The sequence below is a fragment of the Capra hircus genome, chromosome 7, assembly GCF_001704415.2.
Source record: "Capra hircus breed San Clemente chromosome 7, ASM170441v1, whole genome shotgun sequence".
NCBI lineage: Eukaryota > Metazoa > Chordata > Mammalia > Artiodactyla > Bovidae > Capra > Capra hircus.
Genome location: NC_030814.1, coordinates 70,232,294 through 70,244,384, shown reverse-complemented (window position 1 = coordinate 70,244,384; position 12,091 = coordinate 70,232,294). Strand labels below are relative to the sequence as shown.

Below are 12,091 nucleotides of genomic sequence, written 5' to 3'. Positions count from 1 at the left end.
CCTGCATACAAAGTGATAGGAGATGCATCCCGTCGCCTCCTGTCACTCTCCCCTGCTGCATGGACCCCCTTTTTATTCCTGCAATAACATGTCACAAAGCTCCTACCTCAGGGCCTTTAAACTGGCTCTCACCTTTACTTGGACCTCTCTTTTCACAGACACTTCCATGGCTCACATTCCATCTTCTTTCAACACTTTTCTTCAAATGTCACCTTCTCAGAATCACACTTTACTCCATTCTCTCCCTCAAGGCTGGCTCTATTTTCTCTTTAGCACTCAACCTCCTCCGAAACCAGAGCTGATAGATGTAATGAACTATGTCAGTTTTGCTTATGGCCGAACTCCCAGTTTTCTACAGCAGTTCTAGGTACACAACAGAGCTTGATAAACTTTTCTTGGGTTCAGTTAATTTAAATATGGCTCAAAATTCAGATGTAGAGAGCATTTAACAGTGAAAAACTTTGCCCATTGCCTATGCCCCAGCCCCCTTCCAATCCCGAGCGTCAACTTTGCAATTCTGAATTACTTTATACAAATATTGCACACTTTACTACACTTCCTCTTCTCAACAATACTTGAAACAAGAACTTCCAGATGTACAAGCTGGATCTAGAAAAGGCAGAGGAACCAGAGATGAAATTGCTAACATCTGTTGAGCCATAGAAAAAGCAAGAAAATTCCAGAACAACATCGACTTCTGCTTCATTGACTAAGCTAAAGCTTTTGACTGTGTGGATCACAACGAACTGTGGAAAATTCTTAAAGAAATGAGAATACCAGACCACCTTACCTGCCTCCTGAGAATCTGGTATGCATGTCAAGATACAACAGTTAGAACCGGACCTGAAACAATGGACTGGTTCCAAATTGGGAAAGGAGTACATCAGTGCTGTATATGTCACCCTGCTTATTTAACTTCTGTGCAGAGTACGTCAAGCGAAATGCCAGGCTGGATGAATCCCAAGCTGGAATCAAGATTATCGATAACCTCAGATATGCAGATGACACCACCCTAATGGCAGAAAGTGAAGAGGAATTAAAGAGCCTCTTGATGGGGGTGAAAGAGCAGAGTGGAAAAACTGGCTTAAAACTCAACATTCAAAAAACTAAGATTATGGCATCCAATCCCATCACTTCATGGCAAATAGGTGGGGAAACAGTGAAAGCAGTGAGAGACTTATTTTCTTGGGCTCCAAAAGCACTGCAGATGGTGACTGCAGCCATGAAATTAAAAAACACTTACTCCATGGAAGAAAAGCTATGACAAACCTAGACAGCTCATTAAAAAGCAGACATCACTTTACGGACAAAGGTCTGCAGAGTCAAGCTATGGTTTTTCCAGTAGTCATGCATGGATGTGAGAGCTGCACAGTAGAGAGGCTGAATGCCAAAGAATTGATGTTTTCCAACAGTGGTGCTGGAGAAGACTTCTTGAGAGTCCCTTGAACAGCAAGGAAATCAAACCAGTAATCCTAAAGGAAATCAACTCTAAATATTCATTGGAAGGACTGATACTGAAGCTCCAATACTTTGACCACCTGATGCAAAGAACTGACTCATTGGAAAAGACTCTGATGCTGGGAAAGATTGAAGGCAGGAGGAGAAGGGAACAACAGAGGATGAGATGGTTGGATGGCATTACTGCCTCAATGGACGTGAGTTTGAGCAAGCTCTGGGAGACAGTGAAGGACAGGGAAGCCGGGCATGCTACCGTCACTGAACAACTCTTCTCTTTGTTTAACAAACGTAGCATCCTGCACCTAATCTTACTTTCCTTCTTTCGGCTCACAGTTCATTTTTGGGCCTCGTGCCGGATGACTTTCCCTTCTTTTTTCACCGCTGCCTCCAAGTGTTTATCCTGGTCCTGTGCTCCCCTTGGTCATCTCGGTCGAAGTCCACTCACTTGAAGTCAGTAGAGGACCCTGGAATAGCTCCCAGCTCTGGCCGCTGGCCTTTGCAGCCTTTCGATTGTCACAGTTAGCAGATGCTCTTCTTTCGACTGTGCTTTTTACCAATAACCACCTAACAGAAATTAGAGCAAGCCTTGCGGCAGGTTGGGGATGTAGCTCAGTGGTAGAGCGCATGCTTTGCATGTATGAGGCCCCGGGTTCGATCCCCGGCATCTCCAAAACAAGCTGGTTTCCGTTTTGCTTTCTGTCGACCCCAGAGTTTAGAAATGCAGAATCCAAGGAACCACCCTAAATCGTGCAGTTTGCTCAGGTTGTGGGCACGGCGGCGGCCTTCACCCACTCTAGGCCCAACCCCGCGTCAGTGCGTTTAAACTTCGGACTGAAAATTCACGGAGTAAGCTCTTCGATGGTGTCAGGATGCAAACGTTATTCCTCCTCAGCGCCTGTGTTTCTCAGGGATGGAAAAGGGCTAGGGTGCTGGCAGAAAAGGGCGAGCAGAAAAGGGACGGAAGTGGGAAGGACGGTTTCAAGCATGATTGGTAGAGTTTAAATATCTCAGGTTGTCAATAATCTTGTCTTTAGTGGCCCAATTTTGTCCCAATTAAATTCAACTTCAAACCTCAAGCTAGATTCAACCGGAACGCTTCCTTCAAGTAAAAGTTACTGAAACAAAGGTTTGCCTGCCCGGCTAGCTCAGTCGGTAGAGCATGAGACTCTTAATCTCAGGGTCGTGGGTTCGAGCCCCACGTTGGGCGACAGGTGTATTTTGCTCTCCACTACCGGAAGGTTGATAGGGAGAAATACTTCTGTTCTGATCCATGTGTATAAGTTGATGTGGGCTTCTTGGTGTTACGCTCTTGTTCTTTGGTTACTGTATCCTTTACCTACTAACAAAGCAACATTTTAGAAATTGTTTAAAGAATCCGCAGTGCAGGGGACGTCGGTTGGATCCCCGGTCTGGTAGGAACCCACATTGTCTTGGGCAACGAAGCCTATGAGTCACAACTGTTCAGCCGGGGCTCTGGAGGCGTAGCCGCAACTACTGAAGCCTAGGTACTCTACAGCCTGAGCTCCACAAAAAGATACCACTGCAATGAGAAGCTTGTGCACCGCAATTAGAGAAAGCACCCGCCCAGCAAGGAAGACTCAGTGCAGCCAAAAGTAAATAAATTTTTTTTAATTGTTCAAAATGCATGTAATAAAATTTACCATTTTCACTATTTTTTTTAAAATTATAGCTGATACACAATATGCTAGTTTCTGCTATACAGCAGATATATATATATATATATGTATATATGTCTATGTGTATATACTTTGTCATATTCTTTTCCATTATGGTTTGTTAGAAGATAGTGAATATAGTTCCCTGTGCTATACAGTAGGATCTTGTTCATTTTCACTATTTTAAAATGCACAATTCTGTGCTTCTAAACACACTCACATTGCTAGGCAACCCTCATCAACATCCATCCTCAGAACTTTTCCGTATTGCCCAACTGCGATTCTACCCAGTGAACATTAGCTCCCTATCTATCTTTCTCGCAGTCCCTGGCAACCACCATTCTACTCTCTGTCTCTATGCATTTGGCTATTCTTTGTTGTTGTTGTTTAGTCACTAAATCGTGTCCGACTCTTTGAGATCCCATGGGCTGTAGCCCACCAGGGATCCTCTGTCCTTGGGATTTCCTAGGCAAGAATACTGGAGTGGGTTGCCATTTCCTTCTCTGGGATCTTCTAGACCCAGAGATCCAACCCACTTCTCCTGCATTGCCTGGTGGATTCTTTATTGCTGTGCCACTCTAGGAACCTCATATAAGATGAATCAAAATTATTTTTCCTTTGTGATTGGGTTATTTCACTTAGCATGATGTCTTCAAGATTCTTCCATGTTGTAGCATGCTCTAAATTTCTTCCTCTCAAGGCTAAACAACAGGGGGTTCCCTTGTGGCTCAGACGATAAAGAATCTGCCTGCTTTGTGGGAGACCTGGGTTTGATCCCTGGGGTCCCAAAGAGTCAGGCACGACTGAGGGACTAACATTTTCACTTTTCAATATTCCATTGTATGTATATACCATATTTTGTTTATCCATTTATCTCTCAGTAGACAATTCAGCTCAGTTCAGTTGCTCAGTCCTGCCCGACTCTTTGTGATCCCATGGACTGCAGCATACCAGGCTTCCCTGTCCATCACCAACTCTCCAAGCTCGCTCAAACTTATTTCCATCAAGTCGGTGATGCCATTCAACCATCTCATCCTCTGTCGTCCCTGTCTCCTCCTGCCTTCAACCTTTCCCAGCATCAGGGTCTTTTCAGATGAGTCAGTCTTTTGAATCAGGTGGCCAAAGTACTGCAGTTTCAGGTTCAGCATCAGTCCACTTAGATTCCTTTTATCTTTCAGCAATTGTGAATAATGCTGCTGTGAACATGGGTTTACTTATACCTGTTCTGTTCAAGTTCTTGCTTTCACTTCTTCTGCACATATATCTAGAAGTGTATTTGCTGATCATAAGGTATTTCTATGTTTATTTTTTTTAATCGTCATACCATTTTCCACAGAGGCTGCATCACGAAATGAGTTTTTAAAACATCTTTTGAGTAGGTAATATACTGTACTGTTCAAAAAGTGAAACATCTATAAAAATATTCAACGCAAAGAATCCAACTTCTATTCTCCTTTCTTAGGCAACAAGTTTGTATCCATGTACATATTCTTCCAGAAAATTTTTAATGCAAAGATATTTTTATTTTCCTCTATTTTACACAAAGATATAATTATAGCTCCGTTACATTTTTATTTTCTATCTCAAGACATAGAAATTTTACTCAGTCTTTTTTGCAGCTGTCTAATATCCCACTTAGAGGAATCCTAGTTCATTCAGCAGGTCACCTACTGATGGATATTTATAGTTTCCAACCTCCTGCTATTTCAAGTGATGCTGCATTAATAAGCATATAGTGTAGTCCTCATGCACTTTTGAACTTACATTTGTAAGGCAAATTACCAGAAGTAAGATTCCTGGGTCAAGTAAGATTCATTATGTATGAAGCCATAATTTTACAAAAATAGACAAATCACCAGGCTATGGCTCCTACAGGGTATTATTACTTCCCACCAGCCATGAATGAGACTGATTATTTCTCCACTGCTTTGGTGGCATCAAGCTGCTTGAAAAACAAACCTAACATGTGACTGTTCCTATCCCCTTGATATTGCCAGGGTCCCTCATTGTCTGTCTTATAAGATAATAACCATTGCAGGGCCTACAGGATACTACCTACAGAGGAAGGGACCTTCCTTTTGCCTCTCATAGGAACATACCTGGACAAAAGATTTTGAAGATCACATTGTCACTCTAACTTACGATTTCTAATCCAACTGTATAGGATAACACTATTTTTTTCTCTTTTCAGACCTGTTTTTGTGGGAGCCATTGTGTTTTCTTCACTTCCAAAGCCATAACATCATTGGAAGGCCTGTTTAGTTATTTTTTATTTGGCAAATTTTCTCCTTGGGCAGGAAGACTCCAATCAGGTATAGGAAATTAAATTTGTATGTGATTTTCTATAAGGTTTTGGTGTCATGTAGGACATATATAAATTATTAGATCATGCATGTAGATTGTGAAGTGATCTCAAATAATAATTATATATAATTTATATGTAAATACTGATCAACCATCTACTTGAATATTTTTATTTAAAAATTTCATTTGAAACAGAAAATTATCTCCAGGTTAAAGAACCTGCCTGCAATGCAGGAGACACAGGAGATGCAGTTTTGATCCCTGGGTCAGGAAAATCCCCTAGAGGAGGAAAGGGCAACTCACTCCAGTATTCTTGCCTGGGAAATCCCATAGACAGAGGACCCTCGTGGGCTACAGTCCATGGGATTGCAGAGTCGGACACAACTGAGCATGAACAAGTAGATGGAAATTCTGACCAGTCTAAAAATATTCCAGTATCAAAAATAAAAATACTCCTGTATCTTTAATAGTTACTGGTTTCCCTTTCCTAAACTTGAGAAAATCATTCTTCTATGGTCTCTGTAGCATCAGTAGAGATGGTTCAATCATCATCAAATGCTTACCCCATTATTTCAATGCTATTTATATCACATTGGTTTAAGGGTACAAGTCCCCCTAGAAAAAGGCATATCTCAGTAACATCATGGGGAATGTGAATTTTGGGTAAGGAGGAAGCCAAAATGTCAACTAGAGCAAGCTAATTATGGAAGACTCCCTGGAAAAGGAATAGTGGCCAAAAAAGATGACCCAGAATGACCTGCTCCTCTAGTCTGTGTCAGGACCAATTGGATTAAAATCACTGCCTATTTTGGGAAACGCTTTCTGCTGTCATTTGAGATATTCAGTGTCTAAGGGCAGTGGAAGGCTTTTGAAAAGGGAAAGGAATATATACTTTTTTTGTAATTAATATTCATTGTATTATAGTTACAAATGTTAAAGTCTAGTTTTTCTCACGGTTTTAAATTCAATTAAAATATTGTTGTTTTTGTTATAAAGCTAGAAAATTTTGAAACAACCAGAACAATCCCTTTCATTGGTTCTTATGTGAATTAAAGCCACCTAAAGACATCATTCTGCACATCTAAGCCACTGATGATATTCTCTAAAACATTTTAAATGATGATTACAGACTTTATCTGAACCCTCAATTCACGATGAGGTGAGGGAGGCACTGGTGAGGTCACACAGCTAGGACTTAGAGCTGATGTTTATTTTTTATTTGAAATTTTCTGAATGAACCTGTGTGTTCATCCTAAAAACTCCACATTGTGTTAAAAATTCCTACTATGTTCTTCATTTGCCTGGGAGTCCTCAAACACAGAAAATCCTGTGTCCTCCAGTCATTTTTCTACCTATCTGCAAACAAAACCAGCAAATGGTGTGGATGCAGTCATCTGAATGCAGAGCCTTGGGGGTATAGCTGTGGCTCTTTAACCTCCAAGGTTCGGTAAGGAGGTCTTGGATTTTTCCCCATCCTTAAATACACCAAATTTATGCCTACTTCAGGGCTTTTGAACCTGCTGCCCCCTCTCCCAAAGTCCTTTTCTCCAAGATATTTGTAAGGTGGCTGTTTCTTATCTTTCTGACTCAGCTCATTGTCACCTCTTGTGATGTATCTTTCCTGGACTATCTCTCTAATACTGTCCTCTGCCTACCACTCTGTTAGATAACCCTCATTAATTTTCTCACAGTCTGTATCACTCTCTAAGAGTACTTTTCTGTCGGCTTATTTGTTTGTTTTAATTGCCTATTAGAAGGTAAACATCAGGAGGGCAAGTCTGTTTCACTGGCCTGTCTTTTTCACTGCCGTGTAAATGAATGAATGAATGAATGAATGAATGAAGTTTCCCTTTAACAGTCGCACACCATAGGTTTGTTGCAAGAGTGCAAAGAATCAATGTATGCCCAGCATCTAGAACAGTTTTTTGTCCATGTAAGGATTCAATTCACAAGATTTGTACCTATTAATACTATTTCCTAACCCTGAAGTTTTATACAGTAACAGAATAACCAGAGGGAAAGGGAGATGATCAATAGAGTTACTATAGAAGGATATATCATGAGATCTATGAGGAATATAAATAAATGAGCCAGTGGGGTGGGAACTGGTGAATGTAGAGATAAAATAGAAATGGTGAAAGAGAGAAAAGTGTTGAAGCTGAGTGATGAGTACTTGGGACTTCTTAATACCATTCTGTCTATTTTAAATTTCGTAATAAAAGTTTAGAAAATAAAAGCAAAAAGTAACACAGTTACTTTTGAGTGAGAGATTTAGGTAAATAATTTTGTAGAGTATTAATGTTGCGTATGTTTGATTGAGGCTTATTTGGGGGAAAAAAAAAAAAAGTAAAGATCCAGCAAAGCTACAATTAAATAGAGCTCTCAGTGTACGTTTACATCCTTTAAAGGATTTTCCTAGGGAACCTCAGACGTTGGGGAGCCAACCTTTGGTCCCATGCATTGTGTCCTGGCACCCATATTTGATTCTTTTATTTTTTACTAAAACAAAAAAAACCTTTTCTGAACTTGATTCTTTCAAGAATTCTTCCAAGTGAGGTCCAAAATTATTCTTTATCTAGGAAAAATTAAAGATAGGCCTGAAGTGTGAGTTTCTACCAGGAAACAAGTGTGCTTTCAAATTGTCGGGGCAGTGCTGAAAGGATGAAGGGGCCAATTTTAAAGGGGCTTCTACTGACCAGCAGCAACAATTTAAGCATCAACAAGAGGATAACTTTAGCATTAATTGAAACAAGATGAAACTAATAAAGCTCTCAAGCCCTATTGACAAGTTAGCATTAAATGTAACCCCAAAGAAATACGATCCACATGAGACAACTTCCTGTGGAGCTTATCGCCCAGCCCAGCTGCCTCTTTGGTGTTAACTGTGTTGCAGTGGATTTGTTTATTGTCTCCCCAAGGAAGTCAGAGGATACTCTAACGTTAGCTGAGGCAGGGACCAAAGTCCACCTGGTGAAGAATGACAGGACTGAGTGATGATCCTGGCCTCCCCGAGTCTTGGTTGGGCTTGGAGGGGGTACAGCAAGAGACACTCTGACAGTCCAGAGCCTGGGATGCAGGGACTGTACTGATTTATCTCAAATCAGTCAGTAAAATATGAGGCGAAAAAAAAAGAAATCGAGTGAGCAGGGGAAACTGGGAAAATTCTTCCACGTGGGGCCCAAAATTCTTTACTCTTCTAGGGCTCTGTTGTACATCTGGACCCTAGCCGTTTTGGTCGGGTTTACATCTGTAAACCAAGCTAAGGCATATGAGTAAGTATTTTTTTAAAAAGCACTGATAAAGATATGGGCATGAGATTGATTTTGTGTCTGTGAAAGTTACGTGAATGCAGGTAACCTAACAAGCTTTGCCATCACGTAGCTAGTTTTGATTATGCTTTGTCTGCATTTAAGATGTGAAAGTGCTTTCACTGCCAGGGCCTGGGATTTGATTCCTGGCCTGGCAATTAAAATCTCTCAAGCTGCGCAGCACGACATCCCAACCTTCCACCCCGCCCCGCCTCCGCACAACCAACACCCACCCCACCCCTCGCCCCGCCCCAACGCAAAAAGAAAACAAAAAAACCCTGTGAAACTTTATTTTAAAAGAATTTGATTTACCACTTAGATATTTTATCTATTTGACTTTCAAGCTTGACAGAAGTCCGAGGGAAAGAAGTAGTTGCCTCTCGCTCGTGTAAATTGTTGTACCGTCAGGTGTATGAAAGTGTAAACCCCATTTTCCATGCATAGAAGCAGGCTACCCTTCTTCAGAAGTCCATACCGTGTGCCTGTCTGCAGACATCTTTCAGGCCGGGAACTCTGGCCTGGGGACTCCCAAGTACCGCTGGTCTGCTTCTCTGAAGCCTTCGCTGACGTTTTGCCCTTGACCCCTGGAGCCCGTTTCGTAACACACCCTTCGAGTCGCATAGGCACGCAGCAGATGCGCAGCAAGTGAGGACGGATGAAGAAGGCGGCTGACCGAGACACCTGTGGAGAGGCTGCTGTTCTTTTTACTGTTCTATTCTGCCGCTGAAGACGGATGCGTAGGTGCAGGCCGGGAGTGAAACCAGTCAGGATAGAAAAACTCAGACTCGCTCACGGTGGTGTCCCGTAAGGTGAAGGTTGTCGCGCTAATATCCGCCAGCGCTGAGCGGGAACCAGTCACCAGCAGATCTCTGGCAGAACCAGGTACTTTCTCGGCTATGCTAACTTGAATTTCTCACGGTGCCCTGTTTCATTCCGCATTCTCCGTCCTTTAGCTCCGTCTGCTACTTCCTCTACCCCACATTTAGTCACCTCGTGTGACGTGTCTGTGGCTCAGTGGCCTCACCTGCAGGAGAGGGAGACACCAACAACAGGACCAGACAGTCAACGTGATTGTGATAGATGGTGAGGTTATTACTGCTCTTTCCTGTGAACTCTCTTTCCCAGCCTGACTTCCACTATATGATTCCAACGCACTTGTACTTTTTACTATTTCATGTGTCTCTGAGTGGCATTCCTGCCTTCTGATCTTCTAGGATTTTAAGTTCTGTGAAGGATGGCTCTAATGACAGACCACCTTCTTTTGCGCTACAGACCTAGAGATCCGTAATATACTCGCTTGAAGTGAACTGGTAATAGATTGGAAAAGAGAGCGGTAGGATAATACTGTAAAAGCTAAGCATACTTTTACGCACATACATTCCAGGGACAGATGACAGAACTTGACAAATTAACTAGAAGAAAGTGGTTGTAGCTGGGGAAAATAAGAACATTTTCCTTTGTTTCCGCCCGGTTTCGAACCGGGGACCTTTCGCGTGTTAGGCGAACGTGATAACCACTACACTACGGAAACACCTGAAGTTTACCCTTTCCAAATCCCTTATAGACTATAGTCATTGTCATTGCCCAGGTCTTCCTCCTACCTCACCTGCTGGGTCAGAGCCTTTGGAACAATTCTACACTAGGACATCGGTCCCCTGGTGGCCCCAGGTAGCAGTGTTTGTCAAACTTGTGGAGCACGACCGGTTGGTAGGTTGTGAAATCAGTCAGGTTCAGCAATTAAAAAACAAAGGCGTGAATGAAAGCAGCGAGCCTCGCCCAAGGGAAGGTAAAACGTGGATAACCCTTTTCATTATCTGTCTTCTAGGGAGACTGCTGATGCTGGATAAGATTGCCGGCAGGAGGAGAAGGGGACGACGGAGGATGAGATGGTTGGATGGCATTACCGACTCAAAGGACATGAGTTTGGGTAAACTCCGGGAGTTGGTGATGGACAGAAAGGCCTCGAGTGCTGCGGTTCCTGGGGTCGCAAAGAGTCGGATACGACTGAGCTACTGAACTGAACTGAACTGAGGGGGACTGCTGCCGGGTTTAAATTTTCACATAATATGTGCTCTGTTGATAGTTACGCTCCAAAGGATTCAAATACAAAGTACACGAGATATGGAATATTTCTGTCAAAATATACGTTAAATATGAAAAGCAACAATGAAATTAATTTTACATATGCTTTCAGAATAACTATTTCTTAGAAATAATATAAAATTATTAAGAATAAAGGGGAGATCGAAACATATCAAGTTTTAAGTCGATGTTACTTAAATAAAGCTGACATTATTAAATTTTGAAAATGTAGTGAAATCTGTTAAGTACCTTATAAAAATAAAATTCATTAATCCTAGCATTCGATGCCCAGAATTGGGATGAAATTTAATGTATATTATATGTAGTTTACACGTATGCAAACTTAAGAGCAGTATGGATGGTTTAAAATACTGCAAAGTGTTTTTCTGCCACCAGCGCTGGTGGGCAAAGACCAAGGTAACCAGGAATTGGAAAAGAGGCTGAGTCGTACTGAGTGGGGATTAATGTGTGAGTAGGGATTCTGTGACAGGGAAGCCCCTCTCCCCCAGAGCCCAGGGCAGGAGACTCTCTTGTCAGAGTCTAGTTCAAGGTTAGCCAGGAGACTGCAAGTGGCTGAATTCATGAACGCATTACGATTTTCCCTTCCTAAGCCATAATTTGACTTTACCCATTTGTCCTTCCTTTTTTGCACATCTCCACCCCCTTGGCTTCAGTGGAAGTTTTGCTGCTGGGTTTCCTCCTAATCGGACTCCTCCATGTACTTGAGGCCATCTCCCTGAGGGTCAGATCTCAGCTCACACTTGACCCACTCTCCTTCCCTGCATCTGTGACTCCAGCTGTGACTGCTCTCCCCAAGCTTTAGATCCTCCTGCCTTGGACATTTTGGACATGTCCTTTTAGACATCTCCCAACCTGTCCAAGACTGAACTGACTAAACCTCTTTCCTCCCTCCCCTAACAGCCCCAATCTTCAGTATCTGATCTTGGTTATTAACCCATATAAAGCAGAAATCCAGGAGACCCCTTTCCTACCCTGAGCACAAACCATACATCCAGCTCCTTTGCCATTTCTCCGGCTGGCTGCTGCCTTGACCCTGGTGCAGGCCCCTTCCTGTCTGGACTCCCCAGCTCCTCTGGAGCTCTTCCAGCTCCTCTCCCCAAGGAAGTCTCACTTCCTTCACACCTCCAGCTCTTTGTTCCTGAAAGAATCCAAAACGTACATCAGAGTCTTTCTGCCTCTTTGGCCTTTAAAGAGCAATACCGTGCATTAGCCTGATGTCTGAACTGTTGAACGCCGAGAGCT

The 12,091-nt window shown here is 42.5% G+C and overlaps 3 non-coding genes across 3 annotated transcripts; 2 read left to right on the top strand and 1 right to left on the bottom strand.

Moving 5' to 3' along the window:
- TRNAA-UGC lies at positions 2,057 to 2,128 on the top strand. The gene has a single exon. It is a non-coding gene; the product is annotated as a tRNA-Ala (tRNA).
- TRNAK-CUU lies at positions 2,593 to 2,665 on the top strand. The gene has a single exon. It is a non-coding gene; the product is annotated as a tRNA-Lys (tRNA).
- On the bottom strand, positions 10,205 to 10,277 carry TRNAV-AAC. The gene has a single exon. It is a non-coding gene; the product is annotated as a tRNA-Val (tRNA).